This window comes from Panthera tigris, chromosome C1 (genome assembly GCF_018350195.1).
Source record: "Panthera tigris isolate Pti1 chromosome C1, P.tigris_Pti1_mat1.1, whole genome shotgun sequence".
Taxonomy (NCBI): domain Eukaryota; kingdom Metazoa; phylum Chordata; class Mammalia; order Carnivora; family Felidae; genus Panthera; species Panthera tigris.
The window spans coordinates 126436188-126463706 of record NC_056667.1 but is presented as its reverse complement, the minus strand read 5'-3'; the positions used below and the strand labels follow the sequence as shown (position 1 = coordinate 126463706).

The 27519-nt window shown below is 41.6% G+C and overlaps 1 long non-coding RNA gene across 1 annotated transcript in view; it reads right to left on the bottom strand.

The window, feature by feature from the left end:
* Positions 1 to 2860: 2860 nt before the first annotated feature.
* The window catches only part of LOC107181251, a 100303-nt gene continuing 75644 nt past the window's right edge, over positions 2861 to 27519 (bottom strand). The window contains exons 4-6 of the long non-coding RNA XR_006220675.1: positions 18542 to 18755; positions 5577 to 5721; positions 2861 to 2942 (exon numbers count right to left, since the gene is read on the bottom strand). This is a non-coding gene — a long non-coding RNA (uncharacterized LOC107181251). The remainder of the gene's footprint in view (positions 2943 to 5576; positions 5722 to 18541; positions 18756 to 27519) is intronic.

Genomic DNA, 27519 nt, shown 5'->3' with positions numbered 1-27519 from the left:
TTTGTGTGGTAGAATGTTGTTTGCATGTTTGTTTTCCCAACATTTTTAAAAATTCATGTTTTAGAATTTAAATTAGGCATTTAAACCCTTACTTTCAAAATGAATGTAAATTCTGGCCAAGATGCTTATTCTGCTATAGTTGGGGGTAGCATGTGATCTTTAGCCCTTAAAGGAAGCCTTCTAACTGCTCCAGTGAAATAATAATAATAATTTTAATAATAATGGCTATTATGATTAAAACTATTATTATCTAAAAATGGCTGCCTACTTTTTCTTTGTTCTTTCCCCATCCTTCTCCTTCATTTCCTTTCCTCCACTGACTCCATACAAGTGGCTAGAGTGCACATGCTAATGAGTTGCCCAGACACTTAAGGATCTTAATCCCAAATCATAAAGACCCTAAGAAGGACCTCAGCTGCCATCCATAAATTTTTATTTAAAAGCAAGATAAAAATGGAATTAATTCAGCACAGAGCCAGCACAGTGAGGGGGGAAAAAAATTAAGTGTCAATTCAAAATACTTATGTGTGTCCCTACCCTTTCTCAGCTCATAACTTCTGCACATGCTTAATAGGTCATGTCATAGCTAATGCATCTTCCTTCTAAGAACAGCTTCATAAACCCCCCCTTAAATCCAGTTATCACAGATGATTGGGGAATCAAAACACGGAGGCAACTCCCTACTTTCTCTAATTGGAATGGCTAATTCAGCCATAACAGCAGTTCCATCCAGATGCCCAGATTGGTTTGGAGTATGGAAATCTGTAGTGAGAGGATTTACTCATGATGCTGAACAAAGAAAGCCATCATTATCTGTGGTCAGAAAAAAGTATTCTAATTAGTGTTAATATCCTCCTGCTGAGCTTCCTGTCATCCACATTTTGATCCCCGTCCTTGGGCTTTTCATGATCTGATATCTTGGCTACTTGCAAGCAAGGGTCAGGGCACCGAGAGGGGAAAACGGGAAGCATCGGCTGGGCGTGCTGTCCAGAGCAAAAGAATTAGCTTAAAAATGCCACCTACGTTGACTTTCTGGATTAAGATCTTTATAAAAATTTGCTCAGCAAGTGTAAGTCTAATGCAATCAATTTATAAACCCATAATAACAAGTAGTTATTGAATAAAAGCATGAGAAGGATTTGTGGAACTTTGTCTTCAAACATTTGAATTGCCATTAAGATTCATCTGCAATTGAATCTGAAATACTTGGATACCCATTAAGGTCTGAGATTTCTCAACAATAAATTTAGACTCCAAGGGAGATTAGGCACAAGTCAGTGCCTAATAAATCCCTTTTGACGATGTCAATGACAGGCAGAGGTGCAGGTGGGCCTTCCTCTGGATTCCTTTCTTTTCACTCACCCCCTGAAGTCAACGCCCTGATGGGCTGATTTGAAATCCAAATAAATGGCTCCAAAAACAGACTAAGGAAAAAAGAATGATGTGAAAGCACCACGTGGAAAAGAGGAGTGAAAGGAAAGATCCTAACAAATCATACGTTTGGAACTGGAAAGGGAACTGGCATACACTGTCTTTGAAAAATTGAGAAATTTAACCGACCCAGTTGAACCCCTCCATAAGATGTTTTATGAGTACTGGGCACTCAGCCAGTCACATATTTCATACCACATTTGACATGTGTGGCTCATGGTCTGAGCCAGGCTTGAAGAGAAGCAATGTTGGCAGTTATCTGGGAGGGGTAATCGGAGTAGCAAAAGGAAGTTTCTTCCCCACCTCCCTTTCCCTACTCCTAAAGTAAAAATAACTATAATCTGTGACAATGCCCAAGTGTCTGAGATGTCTAATGATGGGGTTTAATACACAATACCCCAAAATATGGTAGGTGGCCATATCAAATATTTTAAGCTGAAGGTGTTTGCAAAAACAGCGGAAGCAGGAAGGTCACTCTGACTCCACTTCCCCTTCTCCCCTGAAGCAGGTCTTAAAACCCTCATATGAGGGGTGCCTAGGTGGCTCAGTGGGTTAAGCCTCCAACTTCGGCTCAGGTCATGATCTCATACATAGTTCACGAGTTCAAGCCCCATGTCTCTCTGCTGTCAGTGCAGAGCCCGCTTCGGATACTCTGTCTCCCTCTCTCTCTGCCCCTCCAACATTCTCTCTGTTTTTCTCTCTCCCTCGAAAAAATAAATAAACATAAAAAAACAAAAAACCCTCATGTGAGAGCTGCCTTTCCTATCCCCAGGGACACTGGTCTTGCTAAGTTTCCCCAGTTTATTTCTCTTACTTCACACTCTAACCTATAATGTTCTGATTACTGTCCACTCTTCATCAAATCTAACATAAAAATACTCAGGTTTAAATGCTTCTTTGGGTCTTAATTTCTTTATGAAGGCTCCTACATCATGTAAAATTTCTACTAAATAAATCTGTATGCTTTTCTCCTATTAATCGGTCTTTGTCCGTTTAATTGTCATGTAGCCAAGAACCCTAAGAGGATCAAGGAAAACTTTTCCTCCCCTATGCTGCACTACAAAGTAATCTATTCCTTGACTCTTCAGGAACCCTAGACTCTTTTCAACCCTAGAATCGGAAGATGACAGATTTAAACAGCACAAAGCCTTTCTGGGAAAATCAAGGTCCATCTCTTTGTTCTAAATGACGTTTAGATGCTGGAGCTCCTAACTGTAAAGGCAAAAGGAAATCTACCATGTGTTTGGCCACTTTGTAGTAAGACTCCAAACTGAGTCCAAATGTACTCATTTATTGTGCTATCCTTTTTTCAAAATGAAGCTATATAATAGAATACTTATTATACATTTTGCTAACAACAGTTGATAAGAAATAAGAGAAAGACTTCATTTGGTTGCATGTTAAGAGTGCATTGTAATTTTATTATTAACAAGTGAATAAATATAATTCAGATGTTAAAATGCAGATCTTGTCTGCATTGTCTTCTGTATCATTTCTCTGTCCACTTAGACCTAAGGCAGAAAACAAATATGAGTAAATAAAGGATATCTTTACTGCCTCTAGGAAGGTAAATGCGAAGAGGCCAAGATAAATATCTGAGGTAGGAGCAGGGGAAAGAAAAGATAGGAAATCTTAGAAACAAAGTTTTGCTGCTGTTGTTGTTTCTGTCATTGATGCTACTACTGATGGTGTGGTGGCAGTGCTTTTTTAAATGGTTTTCCTTTTTTAATTGCTAAGGATGTATTTTTTTAATGTTTGTTTTTATTTTTGAGAGAGAGACAGACAGACAGAGCGTGAGTGGAAGAGGGGCAGAGAGAGGGAGACACAGAATCTGAAGTAGGATCCAGGCTCCGAGCTGTCAGCACAGAGCCTGACGGAGGGCTCAACCCCACAGACCATGAGATCATGACCTGAGCTGAAGTTGGACACTTAACTGACTGAGCCCCCCTGGCGCCCCACTAAGGATGTATTTTTAATACCATGAGTGATGTTTCCACTCTCAGACTCTGAGCATAGCCAAAGAACTGATCCTTAGAATCACAAAAACTGCCACTATTCTCTTCTAAGTATCATCTTTTTCCTACTTCCCTCTCAGCTTCTCTGGCTGGGACCCCTATAAATTAGGCTGATCAAAGTCAGATTAACAAGAGACAAGCTAACACATTCATTTAATGTAAGTTTTACGTAACACTGGAGCCTTTATAAGAGAAATGAAGACCTGAAGAAACCATTCCACTTGAGCATTTTTTAATACTAGTTTTGATGAAAAGTGGAAAGTCATGGAGGTGTGACTTTCAAAACACCTTTCAAAAGGGTATAAAGTAAGTGCAGTAAACTGGGGAAAACTTAGCAAGACCTGTTTGTTCAGCTTCCTCTTGGTGTACCTTTGTCTTTGGAGATAGGGATGTTCTGAACTCTTACTCCCAATAAATTACAGCCATGTTATATTTATTTTTGAAAAAACTCTAGTAAGAACACTTAACATGAGATCTACTCTCTTAACACATTTTTAATGTACAACATGATATTGCTACATACGGGCATAGTTTTATACAACAGATCTCTAAAACTTATTCTTTTGCTTAACTGAAACTATAACCTGTTGAATAGCAACTTTCCACTGGTGGTATTTTCAATGGAGAAAATCCAAGCCAATCATCTAAACACAAATAATTAAAAATTAGTGGGGAAGGGAAATAGGGGCCTAAAAATTGAGGTACAAGAAAGGAAATATAGCAATATCTCCTCAAAAGCACAGTTCTTTACTTTCACCTGCCAGGCGTCAATAAGCACTTCAATAAGTGCTTTACAAAGAAAAAAAATTAAGGATGATGGGGTTCACAACACACTGCATCTTGGTATACTGAATATTCTAAGCTGAAGGATTGTGAGAAAAAAGTAGAAGAAAGAAGGTTGCTCCCCCCTCCCTTTTTTCCCCTGAAACAAGTCATAAAACCCTCATGGAGGAGGTGCTTTCCCTGTACCCAGAAAAAAGCAGCATCCTTACCTCTGAAAACAAAGGGATGCAGAGAAGAATCAGAACAGGCCTTGCTAAGCTTCTCCAAGCTTACTACATTTACCTCATGCTTTTTGCCCCATCCTTTCTACATGACTGTCCACCCTTCATCAAACCTAGCATGAAAATACTCAGGTTGAACCATTCCTCCAGATCTTCATTTCTTTATGAAAGCTATTGTGAATAAAACTTATATTAAATAAATTTGCTTCTCTCCTGTTAATCTATCTTCGTCAGTTTAATTTTCAGACCCAGTCAGGGACACTAAGAGGGTCAAGGAAAACATACAGAGTGAAGGATACCTTAGCCAGTACATGTGATATCCACTTCCCAAGCTCTTTGCTCATCTAGGCTCACTATAAGTGATATTAATGGAAATCTATTCACTCTTCATTCAATAAATATTTATTGATAACCCATTAGGTGCCCCACCCTTTCATTCAGTAAATATTTGGAAAGCCCACAATGTGTCAAGAACTGCTCCAGACCATAGGAACTGAAAGATGAGTAAGATAGACATGATATCCTCCTGTCTGCATGGAACTTACATACTTTAAAAGAAGATAGTAAATAAATAAGCAGACCAATAAGGGCACAAGATAACTCTGCTTGTGGTAAGTGTTAGGAAAAAAGGAAAACAATACTATAAAAGATTGTATCTGGGCAAGCTAAGACTGGTTGGCATTTAATCAATAATCCATTTATCTCTCAGCAAATATATACTGGATACCTAATTAGTTTTTATAATATATATATATATTATATATATATATATATAATATATAATATTATATAATATATAATATTATACTATATTATTATACTATATATCATTACTATAATTATATTATACTAATATAATATATTAGTTTTATAATACTAATAATAAACCACCTTACACTTCGTGGCTTGAAACAATCACCATTTCCTTAGTTCATATTTCCTGGGTGACCTTTTGGGTTGGACCCAGTTGGAAAATTCTTCCGGTCTCAGTTAGACTCACTCATGCATCCATGGTCAGCTACTGATCATCAAGGTCACTATATTTGTAGGGGTTGTCTAGTTGTTAGCTGGGGTGATGAGCGAATGAATGGGCTTATATGTCCTTTGTTCAGCAGGCCAGCCCTACCTTGTTCACACGGAGGCTCTGCAGGGTTCAAGGAGAGAAGAAGAAGTGTGCAAGGGCTTTTAAAGTCTAGGCTCAGAACTGAGATCATGAGCTTCTTTCATACTGTGTAGCCAAATCAAGTCCCAAGGCCAGGAACTGCAAAGTCCTATTGCAAAAGGCAAGAATAGAGGGAGAGGAAAAATTACTTGCTTTTTCTGCATTCTGATACAAATGCTAGGGATAAGCCTGGCAACTGAGAATATGGCAGTGAACAAAACAAGAATGATTCCTGTCTTCTTGGAGCTTACAGTCTATTTATCCATGATCTGTGCTACTCAGGGAAATGCCTGCCTACAGCTCCAAGAGAATGGATAGAGAATGGTTGTTTACCTGTGGGACCTGAAAGTTGATTTCATTAATTGGCACTTGGCACCTGAGGCAGGGGATTCTGCCTGCTCAACATGGGACCTATTAACATGCCTTACTGTGAATAGAACTAATTACTAAAATTGGATTCTAACCAAGCCACCCTCAGTCATTTCTCTACAGAGTGCCAATCCTGTTGAGCAAAGGACACTCACAGCTCTGTTGAAATCTTATTTTCTTTTAAGACAAAGTCATTTGCTCATTTGTTCATTGCCTCACACTCCCTATTGCACCTGGTGCCCCTGGACCGGAATTATTTGTCCAGAAGGTGACCTTCACCGCCACACTCTTCTCCTGAGAAGCAGCTTCCAACAAACATGCGGCAAGCTGGAGGGCCAGGAGGCCCGGCCAAGGCCTGTTGGTCGTCCACCTTCCAGATGTCAGAGCCCAGAGACAGAAGGTGATTGTCTCCAAATGGCCTCATCCTTTGGCACTGCAGGGAAGCAACCATGTGGTAGACATGACAGGCCTCACTCTGCCAAGGCCATGCCGAGCTCGCCACAGGGCCGAAATTCAGAAGAGAATTTCTGTCAAATTCTGGCAGAAAGACTAAGCAAAGCTCTTCATGTACTTTGCCTCAATTTGTCTTCCTGGGAAATATGGCTGCTACCACTTTATTCTTATCTAGGTTTTTCAGAATACATGCCCTTATGTGTCTGTTCACATTAGTGCTGTCAGTCAACAAACTTTATGAAGCACTGTATTAGGTTACAAGCGTAATAAGGACCCAGTGCCTGTCCTCAAAGTACTTGTTGGTCTGTAGAAGTGTACAATGAAACTTCTTAAGGTCCGGGGCAGAAATTATAAAATGGTTTTATTTAGTGTCCAGACTTATAAAGAGCAGACTTATAAAAAACATGGGTGTTGCTAAGTATGATGCTAATACTTTCTGTAACTTAAAAGGAAAGACCTTTTTTGCACTGTAGGTATTAATGTTTCCACTGCCATCTTTTTATGCCAAAATTCTTCAGCAAGTGGGTTAAAAGTTTTGGAAGAGCCCAACCATACAGAATTACTTCTTCAGAATCAGGAGAGGAAGGGAAGGTTTTATGCTAAGAAATGGAATTCTCATGGCTGAGTGAGATTTTATCCATCCCCTGTGAGAGACAGGAGAGACAAAGGCAGGCTGTCCATCTTGGCACCTTAACCTCCACTGCACTTGGTCCCCACTTCCATGCCTTGTTTGGGCCATTCTCTCCACTTCCCCTCTGCATATCCAGACTGTAGCTCTACTATAAAGCTCAGGAGAAAAAAAAAAAAAAAAACCTTTCCCATGGAACCTTACTGACAGAACCCCATGAAGTCTAACCTGATCATCTTGCCTGGTAGTGACAGCTCTCTGAAAGTTCCAGAGTATTCATCTAAAATTGGGGGCAGGGGTGCCTGGGTGGCTCAGTCAGTTGGGCATCCAATTCTTGGTTTCAGCTCAGGTCATGATCTCATGGTTCATAGGTTCTAGCCCCACATCGGGCTGTGTGCTCACAGCATGGAGCCTGCTTGGGATTCTCTCTGCCCCTCCCTCCCTCTCTCTCTCAAAATAAATAAATAAACTTAAAAACAAAATAAAATAAAATTTTGGGCAGCATTTTCCATTTGTTTTCCCTGCAGTGCATAACACAATGCCAGAAGCATAATAGATTCTCAATAAATATTTGTTGAAAATGAAAGGGAGGGAAGAGGAGAGGGGAAATAAAAAGGAGAAAGATCAGAGGAAGAGAGGGAAACTGAGAGAGAATGAACCAATTATTCTGTGCAAGGATCCCTAGGAAAGAGCCAGACCACCCCAAAAGAAGAGCAGAAAAAGCAGACTCACTGACTATCTTAGGGAACTACAAATCCCATCTCTGGTGGCTTTGCCTTCCTGAGTAAGCAGATTTGAGATCTGGCCATGCCAGGAGGAGCTTCAGCCTTTCCCTTTTGTTCTGAAACATGTGGTGACCCAGGGACTGGGGCCAATGGGAGATGCCACTGACACAAAAGAATCCAGCTTCAACAGCTGCAAACTGAACATCAATGCTACTAGCTCTACATGTCCTCCAGTCTAATTCCAGGCAGTACCCAGGCTTGTGAATTTCAAAATAATAGGGATGGGGGTCCTTAACTGCAGCACAATTTCCTCTGGGTCATAAAACATGATGATTTAAGAAGGTCACCCCCAGAGCTAAAGCCAGGAAAGAGAAGGAGAGGACATTACAATGCGGAAGCACAGACTCTCCTACACAGACCCATTTTAGACCCCTATTAGCTTTTTTGCACTTTTTTTTTTTTGGAGTGATAACATACCACAAAATAGCTGCTAGGCTCAGAGGAAGGGAGAAGTGGCAACCTCACTCAAGACACAAGAGAATTGTCATCCAACTGGCCTCAGGCCTTACTGAACTGTTAATCATTAAATCAAGGCTTCTACTTCCTGCTGTCTTTAGGTTAAATCCATAAGCCCCTGATAGCTCTTCTCAGGTGCCAAAAGCATTCCTATTCTCTGTCTCCATATGATCTGAAAAAATCACAACCTACTTTAGTAGAGAGGGTTGGTAGTGTTATTTGCATTTTACGATGGGGAACTGAGAGGCTGACTGTTTGAATGACTGGCCCAAAGTCAGGAACAAGTAAGTAGGACCAGAACCATGACCCAGAACTTTCAGGACACTGTTCCTGAAGCACTGTGTCTCCTTCACCACTCTCTCCAAACACCCTCTCCTGCTTCCCCCTGTTCCCATAGCACACTGTGATAATCTTCCAGGCAAATGTTCAATTTTCAGTCTGTCTCATAGGCCAGACTCTGCCTTCTCCGTGTTTTATCCCCAGCTCATGAAACAGTGCCTGACTCATAAAAGGCACTCAGTAAATATGTGTTGAGCTAAACTGTACTGAACCTGAGACTTCCAACTCCAAATTCCTAACACTGGAATCCATTCCTCCTGCCTAAAAATGTAATTCGCTGACTGTAAGAAGAACTACATGCTCATTGCCTAAGAAAATAATAACAAATATTAAAAGAAGACTAATCTCATGTCCAGAGATAACTGCAAGTTACGTTTTGATTTTCTCCAGGTTTTCTTTTCATAAACACAGGTATTTTATAGATCAAAATTATAAATAATTTAACAAGAATTATAAAGTTTTTCCTCATTATTATATTTTTGGGGGAAATCTTCATTTCTAACAGTTCTTGGAATTTTCATTCTAATATTCTAATATTTTAATATTCAAACACACAAGTATTTGATTTTATTTAGCCTTTCTTACTGTTGATTAATTAAATTGTTTCTGACTTTTTAATTATTATTAATAAATCTAAGATAAACATAATTGTGAATTACTCTCTGTTCAAATTTATGACTATTTCTTTAGGATATATTCTAGAAGTGAAATTATTTTTAAAGTCTTTTATAAATTATTGTTAAATTGCTTTTCTGAAAGAGTATAATCTAAGGTTCCTTAAAGTGACATCAGGCAATTAGAAATAGAATGCTGAGAGAAAGTAGGAATTCTCTACCAAAGCCAAATTGCTTTATGGATGGAGAAACCAAGGTCCATGAATGGTTTGTCCAAAGGCATACTGATGTTGGGTTAGCATCTTTCAGAGGAAATCAGCAAAAAGATTAAGAGAAATTGACATTCTTAAGGTACACGTAGCATTATAAAATATAAGGAAATTGGTTTAAAACATGAGCCATGTCCAGCTGGCTAGAAGCAAAAAGCTCCTTCAACAAAGTTTTCTACTCCTAGCTGTACATCCCACTAATGTACATCCCACTAATGTCCTTCCTCTGCCTCTGATTGACTCTCGAGGGAGTCTGTTATAGTCCTAGTATCCCCATTCTGACTCCTGGCCAAATTGTTAGTCAAGTAACTTTTCAGGTCAAGAAGCCTTAATTGAGCACCTACTATGTGCCAAACTTTGTAGTAGGTACTGAGTGGTAAGAGAAATAGAGGAACTGCCCCTCAAGGAGCTTATATGCCAATGTCAAAAAACAGACCATAAAACATAAATAAATAAGGAAAGTTCAATTACTAATAAATGCCATGAATAAAATAAAATAGGACAAGGTATATTAGTGTGTGAAGAGGACAGCTGCCGGATCCTTGGGTGGTCAAGGATGACTTTTCTGAGGTGATACTTGAATTAAGATCCAAATGATGGGACAGCTGTGTGGCTCAGTGGGTTGAGCATTCAACTCTGGATTTTGGTTCAGGTCATGATCTCACGGTTCATGGGAACATCAGGCTCTGCACAGACAGGGTGGAGCCTGCCTGGGATTCTCTCTCTCTCTCTCTCTCTCTCTCTCTCTGACTCTGTTCTGCTCATTCTCTCTCACAAAAATAAATAAATGAACTAAAAAAAAAAAAGACCCAAACGATGACAAGCATCAGCCATTGGAAGATCTGGAGGAAAGCAGTTTAATCCTATGGCTCCAAGCCAAGAGCAAATAACCTAGCCAAAAGACAGAGAGAAAACCAACACAGATAGAACAGAGGGAGAGGAAGGCAGAAACTATCTCATGCAGGACCTTGAAGGCCACAGTAGGGACTCTGGATTTTATTCTGGTTGCAAATGAAAGCTATTGTAGGGCTTTAAGCCCAGGAGATGAGTGCTGTGCTTTCTGCTTTTGGTTGTTGAGATCACCCATGGAGAGAGTGTAGATATGTAAGACAGGAGGTCTGAGGACCAAGCTCCAGGGACCCTGTAATGACAGGTCTTGCTGGGGAGGATAAGGGAGTAAAGAAGACTGCCAGGTGTCCCATTCAGGTAGGAGGAGAACCAAGACAGTATGGTCTTCCAGAAGCTCAGAGAAGGCAGTGTATGAAGACGGAGAGTGTAACCAGCAGCATCCCACACTGAGAGGACAGACTAGGTGAGGACATTGACCTCTGGTTGGGCAAATGTGGATTATTAATGACCCTGGAAAGACAATGTTCAGTGAAGTGGTTGATATGCAGTAGACTGTGGAGAGAAAGGGAGGGGGGAAAGGGGAGATAACAGTAGACCTGACTCTTCAAGGAGTTTTGCAGAGAACAGCAAGAAATGGTGTGGTAAGTAGCGTGGAGCATGGGTCAAAGGAGGTTTTGTAGCACTGCCGTCCAACAGAACTTTCTGCAATGATGGGAATGTTCTGTATCTGTTATTGGGCACTTGAGAAGTGGCTGACAGAACTGAAATACTGAATTTTAAATTTTATTTAACTAATTTAAATTTAAATAGCTACATGTTACAATGGCTACTGTTTGGGAAAACACAATTTGTAGTTGCTCTTTTAAGGAGTGATATTAAAACACGTGTATGCTAATAGGAATCATTACAAACATTAACTCAAATGGGTATCTGAGTAACTCTGCATTTTGGGTATCCTTTCTGCCACCACCCCATGTCCTTAAATCTGTTGGTGTTTGACTCATAGCTTGTCTTTTACAATAAGAAAAAAAATCTATCTCTTACGGTCAATCCTGTGAACCATTACAGTTCCAGTTGAGTTAATTAAATTTCTATGTGCCTCAGTCTCTCCATCTGGGACTGAAGTTTCAAATGAAAAACTCAGTTCCCATTTTCTAAGGAAAAAGGGAGATGAAGTCTTTGGTGGGTCTCATTAAAATGGCAGTAGGATAAGCAATTAAGAGCACAGGCTCTGGATATAGCAAGCCATAGAGTTTTAGCCCCCAGTTCTACTATGTATTAGCTGTGCAACTTTAAGTGAATTACATGAATTTCACAGGGTCTCAGTTCCTACATCTATAAAATGGGGTTAATAAGAGTTTAGGGTGTGGTGAGAATCAAATGAGATCATGTGGGCACAATACATACCTGGCATGTGGTAGGCATTCAATAAATGTTACCTATCACCATTAATAGCAGGCATTATAGAGGCTAGCCCTGCAAGTACCATTTTGTCCCAGTCTAGTGCTAGCTTGAGGAAGGTAATGCCTCCATGCATTTGTTTATCATCTCAAAAATAGGTACAAGGCTTATATGACACCAGAATAGCTCAATTTCCTAAACCAGGGATTCAGGATAAGGAAACTTTCAGCATGTAGCTCCTTCCTGGAAGTGGGTGCAAGGACAGGAGGTTTGGGGGACTTTCCCAATAAACATTACTTATTACATGACTTGTTATTTTTCCCAGACACTTATCTACGAGTGCTGCCCACTTAACCCAAGAGACTTGCCGATAATTCCCAACCCAGCTGCCAGGCCAGCAGTCATCTGTTCAGAACTTCAAATGAATGCCCTCAGACCCGCCTACTTTCTCCACATAATGCTGCAAGATAAGTCTCCCCTGGCTCCTGATAAATGCTTTGAAGAACATCTTGCCTGTTAACAAACAGCTTTTGATTGTGTCTGGGTTTGATCTTTATTTTGTCCTTTTTCATCAGACCCCTCTAAATGGGTTCTTTCACACTCCTCAGATTAGCCTAAAGGAAACCCCATGAAACAATGGGTCCAATTCTCCCTGGGTGCAAGGAGTGGGCTGTCAAAAGACCACATAAGGCCTCCTTCAGGGCTGTGAGCAGAAAAAGGGGCTGGTGATGCTGCCAGAACTAGCAAAAAGTGAATTCAGTTAGCTTCAAAAGCAGTGAGATAGGGTGGAAAGCAGAAACACGGCACATGGCTGTCTCACCCAGGTGGACAATCTCCACTCACTTCCAGAGAAAGCTTATTTACCTCAGACATGGGCAGCTTCCTCCTAAGAAAGCCCAAGGTCATCACTAGTGTCCAGAACACCAGCACTGACCACCCCCCCCCCGGCAGAACAGGAAAAATGCCAGTGTGATTTGGAGGGCTAGAGAATATGCTGCCCACAAAACCTGGTGTGTTTCTGAAATTATTGTTGTCACATTTTTTTTCCTTTGGGGAAACTGGCATTCCCTGACCTAGAGGGACTGAACTGTGGCCACCTCTCCCACATTAGCAGCTAGTGCACAGCCCAGGCTGGCCCACTGGAATCCCATCCTCTGGACGTTGATTGCCCCAGTGAAGAACACATGACTCAAGAAAAACCCATCAGAGTTTTGTTGAGACAAAGAGAAGGAAGGAAGGAAGGAAGGAAGGAAGGAAGGAAGGAAGGAAAGAAAGAAAGAAAGAAAGAAAGAAAGAAAGAAAGAAAGAAAGAAAAGAAGGAAGGAAGGAAGGAAGGAAGGAAGGAAGGAAGGAAGGAGGAGGGAGGGAGGGAGGGAGGGAGGGAGGGAGGGAATTGGGAATGAAGAAAGACACAGCCCTCAAAACTTAATTGGAGGCCCTAAATGCTGCTATGCCTGAATGCCTTAACTTTTATCTATCCCTTTGGACTTGACAGCTATGTTAGCCAATAAATGATCTTTTTTTGCTTATGTCAATTTGAATTCATGTTGACACTTGCAACTGAGAGGACAAAAAGCTAACATAACAACATGCAGGTCTCCCTAAAAATTTGTAGACAGAGATAGTCATTATGAAAGCAGTGTTTTAGGAATATTTGCTTGACAATGATTTTTAAGATAGAGTAAAGGAGCAGGTTGGGAGCTTGTAACCATAATCTAGGCATCAGGATTTTTTATTCCAAGCAGTGGAAGTCAATTCTAAGTGATTAAATAGAAAGGAAGTTTTTGTAATAGATACAGGAGACCCAGATCTAGAATTGGCCAAGCCATTCTAATATGTAGATTATCTCAACCACAAAGATGTTTTCTTATTCTTGAAAGTGGCCAAATCACTATTATTTCAATGAGTATTTTAGAAAACATTTGAACAAAACACTTTCTATGGACATATAAGTCATACTGAATATTTATAATAAATAAGCTACAAGGGCCTTATTATTTTACTACATACCATAAACATCATATACATAAGGCAAAATGGAATTGTTAAGAGGACTGGAGAATCACCATTGAAGCTGAACTTTGGAAATAATGCCACCTCATTGCAGAACTGGTCTGATGTGATAACCACAAGCTGCTACCACCAAGCATCAGGCATATCAGTTTGTACAGCCATTTTTGTGCACCTTCTGAGCAATGTTTGGGCTTGGAACTCTGATTCAGACCAATCTCCACTGCTGCCAGCCCTGCTGTAACTTCTAAACCAGGAGCTCATAATGGCCTTGGCTTGCACCACTATTTCTGGCATGGTATCTTTCCCTCACTAGTTGCTGAGTCAAAGCCTGATCCCAATATGACTGATTGGTGAACTCTTATGGACTCAGTTGTATTCTACTCCCCAAATTCAGATGTTGAAGTTTAACCCCTACTGGGACGTATTTGGAGATAAGGCCTTTAAAGAGGCAACTGAGGTTAAATGAGGTCATAAGGTCCAAAATGACTGGTGTCCTCATAAGAAGAGAGAGACATACCAGTGATATGTGCACACAGAGAAAAACTCTGTGAGAACACAGTGAGAAGGCGGCTGTCTGCAAACCAAGGAGAAGGGCTTCAGGAAAAACCAAACCTGTCAGCACCTTGATTGTGGAATCCCAGCCTCCAGAACTGTGAGAAAATAAATTTCTGTGAGTTAAGACCCCAAGTTCATTGCATTTAGTTAAGACAGCCCTAGCAAATGAATATAGTGCACTGATTCATATGCCTTTCACTACATGCAAGAGAGACTATGAGGTAGATAGTAAGTGGCACTAAAGTTAAACTCAAGAGACCTCACAAATGAAGATGAGAGACGATTCGGTGACTAATGAGAAGCAAGGATGAAGGCAGAGAGTGAGTCAAAGAGATCTCTCAGATTTAGAACTCAGTAGCTAGAAAATTGATAGTGACCTACACAGATAGAGAAGTTATACAAAGAATTGACTCTGGGAGGAATTCACCCCTGCATGTTTTGCAAATTTAGAGGTATCCAAGTGGAAACTGGAAGTGGGAGTAGGAAGCAGGAAATGCAACTTTAGTGTGTGGAGGTAAAAGCTGAAGCTGTTAGAGAGAGAGGGGGGGAGATCTATAATCTTCAGAGAAGCTCAGCTGGAGATGGAGGGAGGGGAAGTGTCAGCTACATCAGTTAGGATGGTCTAAGTTATGCTCCAGTAACAAACAACCCTAAAATCATAAAGGCAATTAAGATTCATTTCATGTCCACTGAGTTGGCTGGTGGCTTCACTCACCATAATCCCTTAAGGACCCAGACTGACAGAGGTTCCATCTGGACAAGTGCTTCATTGATCACCAACTATGTCAGGGAGAAGACAGTGTGGCAAATCAGGTACAGATTCTGAAAGCTTCCTCACGGAAGCCACTTCCATTTCCCTTCTATTGGCCAAAATAAAACATATGTCCACATTCAATCCCAAGGGGATTGAGAAAGTATAATACAATCATGTACCCCCAAGGGAACAGAAATGAAAATATTTGGTGAGCATTGATGACAACTACAGGAGATAAGAGGAAGAACAGGAACCAGTAGAAGAGACAGGGACAGATCATTTGGACTCCAAATTTTAGAGACAGAACCTGAAACAGGGCAATGTAGGATCAAAAAGGCCAAAGCAAAATATAAACGGGACTACTCACTGCTTTGCTTGCTAGAAAAGTAGTATTGTACATGCGTGTGTGTGTGTGTGTGTGTGTGTGTGTGTGTGTGTTATGTGATTTTGTTTTGGTTTGGTTTTTACTGTACAGGATCTGGCTTCCCTTCCTATTTAGGGGAAGTTTCTCTTTTTTTAGTAATCTTAGGAAAAGAGAGAGGCTGAAGCCAGATCTTCCCTCTTGCTACTCTCAGGAATCAAGGTACAGACAAGTGGACTGGGAAGGCTCATGACCTTTAAATCTTGACTAAGAAGGGGTGGCTAAAATCTTCTAATGGTAGTGGAATCCTGGCAGAGTCCAGCAGCCCCAGAGGTGATAATGGCCAAACCATTCCCGCTGAAACACCAGCTTCTCAGCCCTCGGGGGCTGCTTTATTTGCTGCCCACTCCCAAGTCCACATTTCTGGCCTTTGATGGTTGTATAAGCCCTGATATACTCCCACTAAATTGATTAAGATATGGTCTCAGATTCTTGGATCTGGGAGCATCCTCGTTCTAGTCCAACCCACGGGGAGACCTGTAGATGCAGTCAGAATTTAGGCAGCTTTTCTCACTGTTAGCCACAGCCCTGATGATGGTTTCATTGCCATTAGGACTTAAGACAATAGAATATAATGATTGTCAAAATCATTGTTTCTAAAACAGCAAGATATACAATGATAGCAGTAGAGGTGAAGGGAAAGTGACTTAGAATCACTTGGGAAAGATTTTTGTCTATTCTTACATTGCTTTGGATTGGGAATGTAAATATACATAATGGACCTCTGTCATTTGTTCAACGTCTGAGTCCCCTTCCTCTGCTGGGGAAATTCCCCATTGTGTGTCTTGATGGCAAGTAGGGCCTGTCTCCCACCACAAAGCTGAAAATGCCAGGTGCTCACTATCTTAACCATATTAGCCATGGTGCATGAACTCAGCTCAGTCCACTGGATATTCCTACCCAGGACTGTGGATCTGAAACAAGTGGCAGAGAGTGGGTTTAGAATTCAGCAGCATCAGGCCTAGAGGCATTGTGGCTTTATTTCACTTGGCATAATGTCCTCAAGTTTCATCCATATTGTAGCATGTGACAGGATTCCCTTCCTTTTAAAGGCAGAATAATATTCAGAAAAGTATTCTGTCCACATTTTATTTATACATACATCTCTTAATGAACATTTGGATTACTCCCACCTCTTAGTTATTATGAATAAGCTGCTCTGAACATGGGTGTGCAAATATCTCCCCAAGACCTTGCCTTCAGTTTGCTTGGATAAATATCCAGAAGTGGGTTGGTGGTTCATATAGTAGTTCTATTTTTTATTTTTTGAGAAAACTCCATCTTTCTTCCATAGTGGTCACACCATTTTATCTATTATGGTTTAAATTCCTCAAAGTGGTTTTATATTTATAGGTTTGTCCTTACAACCCTTTATGAAGTAGGTAGAATGTGAATTACTATCCTCATCTTGTAGATGGAAAACATCTTTAATGTTTCCTTTTAATGAGAGCTGTTACTGATGAGCATGTATTGAAGTGGGGAAAAGATATGGAACCGCTGTTGGAGGTAACACAGACTCCCCATGACTCTGCCTTATTGATGCCTATGTTTATTCATTTCTCATCCAAATTCTCCTCTGGAAAAAAAAAAGTAGCTGCCTGAGGATTGAAATAAACCTAATGATTTTCAGTGAGGGCATTTGGAAATGTGGGAATGATTTTTTTATTTTGTTGTCACAATGGCCACCTCCTGTTGCCTGGCACTTAGTGAGCAGGGCTGGGGACACTGAAAGTTTTGCAGCATGAGACATCCCACATAAAGAAGAATGGTCCATTCCAAAATGCCTCTTGTACCTACTTTGAGAAACACAAGCTCAAGACAAGATCAGTGGTGATGTCAAGGGAGAGGCTTAGGGGTTTCAGCTTCAAAAGTTCTCCAAGCCACTACAAATAACTGTAGGTCTAAGTGACAATGGTGTGCTTGCTACACAAATGCAGTTTGAAGCCAAGTCCCCGGGCCACCCCTATTCTAACCAATCTCCACCTCTAAGCCCCCTTATAAAGAAATTCTAGAGATACCACTGAGCATGCTCAGAACTCAATACCCAGAAGTTCTAGAACGTTGTTTTGACTGCCAAGCTGTGATTTCACCTTAAACATCAACAAACATAAGATTTTTAAAGGAGCAGTTAAAAATAAGAACCACTTCACTTAAACGTATTTCCTGTTAGAACAGAAACATAAGATTCCCAGTTTCAAGTCCTCTCTTAGACTAGAGAGTTCCCATCTTCTGCCAGGCTTCTCCTTGGCAAGGCACTTTTGAAAGAAAAGACCTCTTCCCTGAAGATGTGTGTTTTACAAATAATGCTAATTTTGAAGAGATAATAGAGCCCTTTTCTAAAATGTTTGCTGGTGAGCCTGGTGCTGGTATTTGCCCCATACTTCCTTCCCTGGATACTCACTCTGCATACACCAAAAGTGATTCTTTACTGTGCCTCTAACCTGAATATTGGTGGCACTTAGCATCCTGGAGCCTCTAATCTTGAACAGATCTAACTCAAAAGAGGAAAGAAAGGAAAGAGGAGTAAGGTGCTTTCATGCTCATTAGCATTTCCAATTTCCTCTTTCATCCTCCTCCTCCTCCCTCAAATCTGGCACAATGAACTAATTCTTTGTGATTGATCATGGCCTGTGGATAACAGGCTGTACTTTCTTGCTTTCATATTCCCTTGTCTATCACACAAAGCAATCTGGAGTGCTACCTACAAGAAAAGTGGGCATAAATCTGAAAAACTTAAATATCCATGTAGCAAGTGTCTGTGAGGTTTTTTTTTTCTTCCTTTTCAAAAAAAAAGGGGGGGGGATCTGACTACTTTCAGCCTTACCCTTTTAGAACGCAGTCAGAAAAAAATGTGAGTCACTTGGAAATGAGCACTCAGCCCGTTCCTATCACTCTGCAAACATTTTCATTTGCACGTACACGGATGATCAATTTCTAAGCACATCTTTGTTTTTCCTAAATAGCTACATTATTTGTCTGATGTTGAAAATGGCATCTGTACTATATGTAATTTCCATACTCACTTGGCACCATCAACTGCCTTTGATGACACTCAGGACTATTTCTTTTTTGTCTCCTCCTTCCATCCAGCTGCAAGACCCAGATGTCAGGTTCAGGAATGCATTTTCTCTGGCAGAGATAGCTGCCTTCTTTCAGCAGTCCCTAAGTTGGTGGCTATTGTTGAACTGCCAGCAAAATAGCACAAGATCATACTAAAGACAGGATTCAGATGTTTTTCTGAAAAAGGAAAACAGAGTCCAAAACCAGGGGGAAAAACACATTTCTTATGCCTCTAATTATGAGCCAGGCAAGTGGCAAGCCGTGCCTGAGCAAATTGCAGTTCTCCCCATTTATCTGCTGCTCATCCATTTTCCCCTCTTGACAGTTTTTTATCTCCCCGGTCTGCATCTGAAATCAGCAGCTGGGTACGATGAAGGGTTTGCCTAAGTTAATCAAACCTGGGGTAGTGACAGGGTCAGGCCCTATGTAAAATATGTGAATAAGAAAAAGGAAAAACAGAAAGGAAGGGAGGAAAGAAGGGAGGGCAGAAGGTAAGGTGAAACAAGGACAGAGGACAGAGGACCACCCAGAACTACCATGCCCAAGGAGGGAATTTGTAACAGCATTTATGTCACCTGGGTATTGGGACACCACAATTAGCTTTCTTTTTTTAAGCAACCTTTGTAAATATGAATGGAAATCAAGCTACAACCTGCCCTCTATTATCCCAGCCTGGCTTACACTGAGTCTAGCTTCAAAGACATCTTGAATGAGACAGAAACTCAAAGAATCATAGCCCAAAGCACCACATACCAGTGGGGGCTGTGTGAGACCAGGAAGTAAAGAGACTCTTAAACCATAAGGGAGCCTTGTGGTGTTTAATTATTTTTTTTTCCTTTCTGAGCAGCTGCTCTGGGCTGAGCAGTTGTGTTCAGGGCAGAGTGTGGAGGCTTCCCACGGTCAAGTTAGTCTACTGAGTGCCCACCAGCTGCCCCTTGCTCGCTGCCTTGGACACTCCCAATAGTTCAAAGTAGTCTGCTGAAACTTTGTCAGTGAGAGTCTGTCTCCCAGGCCCAAATTCAGGTTGTTCAGTGCTTTTTAGAAGTATAAAGCAGGGTGGCATATTAATGGAATTTGGCTTCCTGGAATTCACCCATCTACAGTCTGCGCCATGCTCTGTCCAGCTCTGCCATTTCACTGCATGGCCCATGTGGATCTGGATTATGTCTCTGTTTAAGGAGGTCCACTCAACTGCAGGCCGGTTCTTCTGCCTCCCTCCACAGGCTAGCTCCCTGGATTGTGCCAGCTCCTGGAGCTCAAAGCAGTCTAAGTTCAGTGCAGATGTGAGCCTTTCTCCATCCTCCATTTCTGAATCTGGAGGATTCAGTGCTAGGGAATATCAGCCAACTGGCATAAACCAACCCTGTGGATTCCCCTGGGAATACAGACCTAGCCACAGCTTCTCTGCCCATCTCACCCTCACTGATACAATTCTAAGGTTATTTTGATTCAACATGGACCCAAAGAGAAAGCCAGGTATAAGGATTTTGAAGGTTGGTCATACACTCCAGAGCACAGAAAATGGAGCACATCTATATTAACTTTGCAGAGAAAAGTGAATATGGTAAATTTGTTGAAAGAAGTTACCTTCATAACACAGGGGATAAATAAGTGCATGAACTCTGCACTAAGTTATTTTTAAAATATCACAAATTTTGAGAACGACTGGATTTTTCAGGGAATTTCCAGAGAAAGTATGACTTTACCCAAATTTGTGTTAATACTGCAACTCTGGATCATGGCTGTCATACCAGATCAAACACCACTGTCAAGGCCACACAAGGGCAGGATGACAAAGTTCTTTCCAATTAGTGTGCTTCCCTAGCCTTCTCTTCACCTGTCTCCTCCCCAGCATCTGGCCCTCTGCTACACTTCCCCTGCTCATGGCTTCAGACAGACTGGCCTTCCCTCTGTCTCATTATTGACGTCTGCTGAGATAACTTCAGAAATCTCAAATACGTCCCTCTGCTCTGTGAGCACAACAAGTTCTTCAGTAACTTGGAGGCTTCAGATGTCTCCCCACCAGGTGAAATGCACCTTAGCCTTATACTACAGCTTTTCATGTAAACTGTGTCTTGTATCCCTGGGTACCCACATATTCCAGAAGACTTTTCCAAGCTGATTCTTCTTATTCATGTGCTGTCTCCCAGTATGACCAGTTATGTCCCCACTATGCATTTTAACACAATCTTTTGCTTCCACTCTGGTATTGCAGAGAGGCTAAAGAGTCTTACAGAGCATTGTTTCTTGCTCTGGTGTCCACCCCCAGCCAGTTCCAGTGTAACACAGCTGGTGCCTGAGTTGTACCAGGCATCTGTGTAACAGGCAGCCCGGAGGCCTCAGACAGGACTGTCCTGCCTCAGCACATACATCAGTGCTGACTGGTGAGTCTCTCTGGCTTGGGATGTTTGGTTGACAGTACTTGAGGGGCTTCTTTAACTTGAGATTTAAGAGGCAATGAAATGAATGAGATGAGAAGGAAGAACATGAATGACCTACTGGATAACTTCTTTATGTACATGTAATGAGTTGGAGAAAATTCCATTTATGGTCTTCTTATCAGGAAGACTGTGGATACAGGAGAAATATTTTATTTGCTCCTTTGAGTTGGGGGTGAGACCCCTAAGAGGCCTTCTCCGGCAGCAACAGATCTTGTCTGAGCTGTCCTCCAAAGAGGACCTTGCTTTGTAGATTGAATGGGCATACAAACTGGAGACTGAACTGAGCTGTCAGATGGGAAAAGTGGAAGAGATGGAGAAAGAGAAAGGAATTGGAGCAAATAAACTTCTCTGGTGACCACCTTTGCTGTTGTTTGCTATGTAGTGTGCAATAGAAATTACCTTCTGTTTTCTCTATGAAAATCTTCCATAGACTCTTTTCAAAAATCACAAAACATGAATATGATCAATTTCTTTTTAGTGTAGAAATGTGAAAGGCACAAGGTCTGCCAACCAATGCTACAGTGCCAAGCCCAGGTAAGAGGGCAGCACCATATGCCCCAAGCATGAATATGTCACGAAGGGAATCGATCCAGTTTATCTGCTTCTTGCTTTTTATGCTAATCTTCCTGATGACTACAAGGCTCTAGGAGTCTCTTTCTGTTTTTTGATTTCTAGTGATTTTAATGTAAGAACTTCCTCCTTTTGCCAGCAAATTTTCTCTGCTATAGCTGCTGTTGCTGCTGCAGCTGGCAACTTCTCATAGTCAGCACATTTGTGTGTCCTACATAATCCCATTGTTGGCTTAATTTGGGGGTGCCTACTCTGGGCTGTTGTGTCCAGTTTTGACCATTTGCCCCTGCAGATGGCTGTCAGATTTCCTGGTTCTCCAAGTAACCTCCCACCCTCAGACACGGTCACAAGGTCCTGACCTCACAGATAACACCTTGCTGCCCACCTTGCTACATGCCACATGTCACCCACTCATTCACTTTAAAAATGTTTATTGAGCACCTTCTTTGTGCCTGGAACTGTTTTAGTTCCTGCTTCTATGGGGCTTACAATCTAATGAAAGAAAAACACCATCAACAAATAAACAGATAAATAGTATGTGCTAAACAGTCTCTATTTACTACTCCAGGTCAACTCTTTGCCCTTTTCCACTTTGCACCAAGAAGCTGACCTCTATCTATTGCATCACTTGAACTTCCTTGACCTCTGGCTCCTGGTCGGGTTTGGCCAATGTGGGGTACCAGCAAGGGCTGGGAGGTCAAAACAAGAAAAAAAGGTATTTATTCTCCTGGCCCTCTCTCTACCAGGTGGTCACTTGTTCCTCTACCAAAGGCCAATTCCAATAGAAGGCCTCTCTTCCATGGCAACAGCTATCTCTGAGTTACAGTATCAGCTTCCTTCCCTTGTCCTTCAGGGTCACCAAGCTTTCCTTAAAACAGCTTCCCACTATGGCCAAAGCTTGGATGCTAAACCTTCCCTGGTTGGTTCTCTTAACTCTACCCACATCCTTGGAAACAGTTCTTTCATTAAATTACCCCCAATGAATGTGTCATCTGTTTCCTACAAGGATCCTTCTCCATACAAATGTCAAATGATAAGAGTTATAAAATGTATATATAAATAAAGCAGGTTAAGGGATAGAGAGTGAGAGGGAACAAGTGGAGGAGGGCTAATTAGTACAAAGTGGATGGTAGTCAGGGAAGCCATGCCTGAAAAGATGATGTTTAAGCAGAGACACGAAGTAGGGAGTAAGGCATATGCATGTCCAGGGAAGAGCACTCCTGGCAGAGCGAATAGCAAATGCAAGTCCTGAGGAAGGGTTTTCATAGAGAGTTTAAAGGGCTAGAAGAGGTCCAGGGTGTCTGGAGTGCAGTGAAGATGAAGGCAGAGATAAGAAATGAGATCACAAGAGGTGGGAGAAGGCCAAATCTGTTAAGGCATTTCTTATGGACTGAATGTTTGTGGGTGTGTTTTTTTTATTATTATTATTTTATTTTTGTTTTTGTTTTTTTTGTTTTTGGTTTGGGCACATTTATTTGGGATCTTCATATATATATATATATATATATACACACACTTCATATATATATATATATATATATACACACACTTCATATATATATATATATATATATATATACACACACACACACACACATATATATGTATATATATATATACACACACATATATAGTTTGGGGTCTTTTCCATGATAGCAGGAAAGGGAGGAAATGACACTTTATTTTATCATTCTGCCTTTTCCATTTTCATGCTGAGCAGGGAACCCGCACTGAACAGGATGCCAGGGGCCGGCGGCAGCCCCTCAGGTGTAACCCACCAGGCGCAGGGTGCAGGGGAAGGTCTTGTGCATGTTCATGCACTTCTCCGTGTCGATGCAGAACGTGTTGGCCTTGATGGCCAGCTCACGCTCCAACTGGCACTTGGTCATTACCAGCAGCTGCAGCATGTCCTGTTTCTCCCACAGCCTCAGCCTCAGGGTCTGCAAGGTGCCATCGATGGTGAATACCTCGTTCATGAGCTTGAACTGTGGGATGTCCCTGCACAGCTCCATGTTGGGGCACCAGGTCCGGCACTCCAGCCTCATCTGTGCCACGTTCAGTGGGCCCTCCTTGGCCATGATGGACCTTTCCAGAAGCATGATGGTATTCTCTGCCTGGAAGATCTCCTGCAGCGTCTTAGTCAGCTGCGTCTGGAGCTTATTCTTCAAGTCTGTCACCTCGGAGATGCAGGCGCTAAAGGCCAGGTTGGTGTTAGTAAACTGCTTCCACATCTGGTCTGACAAGGTCTTAAAGAGGTTCTCAGCCTCCTCCCACAGCCGGATGGAGTTGGCCCACATGTTCTGTGAGTGCCTGATGTTGTCGTTGCTGATGGTGGTTACAGGAGGCGAGACCTTTGGTAGGTGAGTAGGTGATGAGGGTGGAGGCCTCCTAAGTGGGAGTAGTGCTCTTATAAAAGAGATCCCAAGAATCTCCCCCGCCCTTTCCTCCATGTGAGCAGCCAGCAGGCTGCAATGCAGGAGAGGGCCCTCACCAGAACCTGACCCTGCTGGCACTCTGATCTCAGATTTCCAAGCTCCAGAACCATGAAAGATATATTTCTGTTGTTTGCAAGCCACCTAGTCTATGGTACTTTCTTACAGCTACCCAAATAGACTAAGACAGCCTTATAGACCATGGTAAGGACTTTAGAATTTATTCTGAAAAAAAAAAAAAAAATGGGAAGCCACTGGAGAGTTTGAGCAGAAAAATAACATGATCTGACTTTTGTTTTAAGAGGGTCACTCTAATTGCTATGTGGAGAATACATTGCAGAGGGGCAAAAATGAAAGCAGGGAAAACCATTAATGGGCATTTCTAATTGTCTAGGCAAGAAATTATAGCAGCTTTGACTAAAATATGAAGGCAGTAAGATGTCAGAAGTTTGCTTTTGGAAATGTGAATTTGAGATGCGTGTCCTATATGCAAGTATAGATAACAAGTAGGCAATGGGTTTTTAGCTCTTGAGTTTGGAGGAGAGGTCAGGACTAGAATTATACATTAAGGAATTATCAGTCTATATGCAGTATTTAAAGTCATGGACCTGGGTGACATCATCCTGTGAGTGAGTGTTGGTGCAGATGAAGAGGTCAAAGGGCTAATAATAATAAGCACAGAGGCCCACCATCCTTTAGAGTTCAGAGAATCCAGGAAAAGCAACTGAATGATGTAGGGGGGGATTCAGAGAGTGATCCCATTGGCTAAGTGAAGAAAGTGTTTCCAAAAAAGTAGTAATCAACTGTGTTGACATCAGATAGGGCTGAGAACTGATCACTGAATTTAGCAATGTAGCACTCATAGGTGACTCTGAGGAGAGTGGTTTCGCTAGGGCAGTGTAAATGAAACCTGGTTTAAATAGGTCCAAGAGAAGGAATAGGAGGAAAGCAAATGGAGTCAAGGTGAAATATAACTCTTTTTCTTTTTAATTTACATCCAAGTTAATTAGCATATAGTGCAATAATAATTTCAGGAGTAGAATCCAGGGATTTGTCCCCTATGTATAACACCCAATGCTCATCCCAACAAGTATCTTCCCTAACTCTTTTGAATATTTTGCTATAATAAGAAGCAGAAAACTGAGGAAGGGATATGGGGTCAAGGAAGGCTTTATTTTATTTTGACTTGTAAGTTGCTGGGAATGATCCAGTAGAGGGAAAAAATAATAATGTGGGAAAGAGAAAGAGGCCAATCAAGCAGCAGACCTTAAATAGGAGCAAAGTCAGTTCATTCTGAGTTACAAGAGGGAAGACAGGGAAGATGGACACAGAGATGGGCAAGGAGTTATGGTAGTGGAGGTTTGTGGAAGTTCTCCTCTGAATGCTTCTATTTTCTCAGTAAGAAATAAGAAGCAAAGTCATCAACTGAGAGTAAGGAAGAGGGACGAAGTGTTGATAGTTTAGGAGAGAGAAGGTGTAAAATAGACATCTAAGAGAACAAAAAGTGTGTCAACCAGAAATGTATTACTGGGGAGCACTAAATGTCCCCTTGAGGTGTGTGGTCACACTGACCAGTGAACTCTGACTATATACCCTTCTGGTCTGAGCAATCCTCATATAAGGCTCTCTGTCCTGTCTTCAGTATGCCCCGACCCTTGGGAAGCACCCATCCCTCTGCTTTCCTCTCTTGGCATATTGAGAGGTCATTTTCCTAGCACCATGGCTTAGGAAAGGATGTGTTTCAGGCAGGGTGCCACTGGGAAGGTTGTCCCCCTAAAAGAACTGTTGTTTACCGTCTCTCTATTCTTCATTTTTACTCCCCTAGGCACCATGATTGGTGCTTCAGGGATACAAAGACTAGTAGGGATCCTGCCTGCACTCAATGAATGTATAATCTGGTTGGGAGGCACAGATTTGTACACCAGCACCTATGTACAATAGCTAAACCCACCTGACTGTGAGAACTCCCACAGTGGAAACTGCAGGTTACTAGATAGGGGTACATGATTCAGATCAGATACCAGAGGGGATCAGAAATTTGATAGATCGGAAAGGGTTGGACATCAGGAGAAGCATCTACTGGAGCAATAGGACTTAAACACAGATATTAGGCATGCAAATAATTTTCCTGAGCTTTCTACCATGTGCACTGGAATACACCAACGAGCTCAATTTCCCTTAGCACTGAAGCTCTGCTCCAACCCTTTGAACTGACACACCCTGTCAAAATATGTGGAAATTGGGTACCCTAGGTCCAGACCTCCTATGGAGAATCTGAAGGGAAGAGAGAAGTACTCACATGTTGGTTGCTACCACCTCCCTCCCTCCCAGGCAACTAGGAGCCTTTGCCCATACTTCTCAGTTCATTTCCTTTTCAAGATGGTTTTACCCTCTATGTTTGTTTTAATCAGAACTTATCCATATTTGAGGGTGCAGGGACATCAATGAAGAAATAGAGTCTCACCCTCCCAGGATGGCCTCCTTCTAGTTCCTGGGAGACTGGGATGTGCACATCATCTCTATTCTGGATGGCTATGTTTGGGACAGGAATTAGCTTATTTTGCCTATTTAAATTAATAAGCTGAAAGAGTTCTGATTTCTTTCATGGCCATCGTGTGGTTGAATGGTAGATCTATGCCTTTGCCTGATGCAGAGGCTCATGGGAAACACTATGGATTCTTGCTGAACTCTGATGGAAAGACACGTGCCACAAACCATTCAAATTTTAGGTTGTACCTGTCACTCACAATACCTTTCTGTTGCCTCAGAGTGGTAAGAAACTCACCTAACATCTGTCCTTTCAAAGATCCTAAACAAGGCTTGTTCATTTTGTAACCTTAAAGAGGTGGCAGAAACTGCATTATAGCACGCAATGAAAATATTGGTACAAAGTGCCCTGGGGTGAGCATTAGAGATTACTGAAAATAACTTTAGGAATATCATAGGGAATAAAATAGCTAAGAAAAGTATTTAACATTGGTGTAGTTTGAGCTTAAAGGGCCAACTGCAGGAATATTTAAAATTGGCAACCTTGAAGACAAAGAGCAACAGAAAAGACAAAAATAAACTTAAACAAATTTAGACTATAGACTAATTTATAGACTATAGACAAATTTAGACTATAGGGACTTATTTCCTGACTAACATCAAGAACTGATTGTCCTCTGCCACAAGTGGACAAATAGCACCCACTTTGCTTAGCACCACCTTTTCTAATTGGTGTCCTCAGGCTGACATCTATTTTTTTTTTATTTTTTTTCAACATTTATTCATTTTTGAGAGACAGAGTATGAGCGGAGAAGGGGCAGAGAGAGGGAGACACAGAATCTGAAGCAGGCTCCAGGCTCCAAGCTGTCAGCACAGAGCCCGACGCAGGGCTCAAACTCATGAACTGCGAGATCATGACCTGAGCCGAGGTCAGATGCTCAACGGACTGAGCCACCCAGGCGCCCCTCAGGCTGACATCTATTAATGACTGGAGCTGCTTACAAGTTTTTA